A 2,500-nucleotide genomic window follows, 5' to 3' on the forward strand; every position below is an offset into this window, starting at 1 on the left:
TCCTGTCTGCCGCCACCTGTGGCCCATACACCACCACTAACCTATACCTACTATCCCTAAAAGTGACATCCACCCCCATCACCCTCCCCTGCATTACAACAAAAGTGCTCTCTACTCTAACCTCCCTATTCCCAAACAAAATACCCACCCCCGTAGAGTGAACCCCACCTATACCCCAAATTGATTCCCCCTTATCCCACTCCCTACTAAACCTGATGACATCCCCTCCATCCCTCAGGTGAACCTCCTGTACAAAACAAACATCAAAACCCACCCCTTCCAAAAAACTAAAAACCGCCCTCCTCTTAACAAAATCCCTCAAACCCCTTACATTTAAACTAAAAATATTAACAGAAAATGTCATTTTTAAAAATTAAATTACAAAACCTTACATCAATGAAATGAAAACCCCAAATTAACCAAAAAACAGGAGACTCACCCGATGCTCCCCTGCCTCGTCTCATCCGGCGGGGACGTCCTCTCCTCTCCTGACGTCCCCCCGTCCTCCTCCATCTCTCCAACCCAGGATGCAGGGATGGTGTTAGGCCTTGGAGTTCCCTGCATCCTGGGTTCCCCACCAACACCCTCCGTTTCTGTCTCCCTGTAGGCTGCTGGACTGAGGTCGAGAGCAGGGGACCCCATCTCCCCAAGCAGGAGTTGAGATCCCCCCTCAGACCCCCAGCCCAGCGCCACGCCCTGGGAGTCACCCTCCACCAGCTGTTGAGGGGCTGATAAAAATAACGAGGACAAGGGCGTTCTTCTTTCCCCCATCACACGCTTGGCCACCCCCTCCCCCCCCACACCCCCCTCCCTCTCACAGCCTGTCAAGCACACCCTCCTCTTCCCTTTCTTCTTTGGTGTTGGAGGTAGCGGGGAGACACCACCCCTCTTCCCCGCTATCTCCTCCACCATTCCCCGCATCTCTTCAACAAGGGCGCTCGACAAGCTGTCCCCCCACTCCTTCACTCCTTCTTCCTCCTCCGGTCCTTCTTCTGGTCCCGTCTCAGCTTCTCCTTCCATTTCCGCCACCGTTCCCTCCTCCACCTCCTCTCTCGCCACTGCCCCAGTCTCCTTCTTCTCTGTTCCTTCCGCCTCCTTCCCCTCCTCTCCTTCTGTTCCAGCCTCCTTCCTCCCGTCCTTCTCCTTCCGTGCAGTCTTTTCCCCTGTGCCATTACCTTCATCCAGGCCCTTACTTTCCTTTCTCCCCCCATCCCCCGTTCTCCCTCCAGCCGCAGACGCGTACGACCTCTGACGAGCCGGGCACTCACGCCACAGGTGTGCTGACGAGCCACACCCGTGGCAAGCCTTGGGCTCGTCACAATCCTTGGCCTCGTGCTCTCCCGACCCACAGAACTTGCATTTTCTGGTGTTGCACGAGGCCAGGATATGACCATAGGCCATACAACGCCTGCAGAAAGGAGGCTGACGGGCATAGAATAATGTCCCCCTGTCAGCCCCCAGGGAGAACATCGCCGGGGGATGGAGGTAGCCACCTAAACCCTTCGGGTCCTCCCTGAGAAGGACCTGGAACCCTCTCCTCCCGTTCCAGAATCCCAGGGAGTCCCTGAGGTGCCTCGCTGAGGAGACGTTTTCCACGTATCTCCCCAGAAAGGCCCTCACCTCCTCATCCTTTACATGGGGATTGTACATGGTGACGGTGACCACCCTGAAATTGTTCCTTGCCAGGCTGGTCACCTCGTAATGGCACAGGGGTCTTGCTCCTTTCCCTTCCCTCACCTTCTTCATAATATCGTCATGTTTCTCCTCCACATGAAACGTCACATCATATGCCTTCTCCATCGGGTTCCCCTGAAGGCATAGAACATCTTTAACCTGTAGATTCAGGTAGCCCATCAGGATATTTCTCCCAAACGTATCTCGTCCCCATGGCTCCGTCTCCTTGTCCGTCCAGGCAAACCTCACGGTGTTGGCCAAGCCAATCCCTGGAACCTGCCTGATTGGCTTTTGCTGCTCCATCTCTTCCAACAAAAATGCTCTCTTATACAAGAAGCCAAAGAAAAAAGAAATCCGAAAACTCCGATTCCCGCCAAAAAAAAACAAAATAAAATTTTCCTCCCTCCTGCCTTCCTTCGACCTTCTGGCTCAGCGGGCTTTGGGGCACCTCGGTACCAAGCTTGATCTGAGCCAAAAGGCCGAGAAGCGATAACCCACAAATTGACCCCTGCACCCGCCGGGCCCCCGGGGGCCTCGGCAGACCTCATCGGTTTGGCAAAAGTTGGCTCCTCCTCACCCAACGCTTCCCTGGTGACAGGCGGGTGTGTTTTTTTTTAAAAGTCGCTAATGCGTCGTTAGGTCACTAGCTCTTTAATCCTAGTGCGACTATTTGTTCAATGCCCGGCAAATACACCAGTCATCGTCGGGCTTGAACTCAATTGCCCGAGCGACTACTTTGAGTGGAAAAAATACGCCGGTCGGTCAGCCGGCTTCAAGTCAAACGCCTGAGCAAAAAGTCTCGGCGTCATCTCTGTCAATTTCTCTT

This window comes from Salmo salar, chromosome 10, assembly GCF_965601325.2.
Source record: "Salmo salar chromosome 10, fSalSal1, whole genome shotgun sequence".
Lineage (NCBI taxonomy): Eukaryota > Metazoa > Chordata > Actinopteri > Salmoniformes > Salmonidae > Salmo > Salmo salar.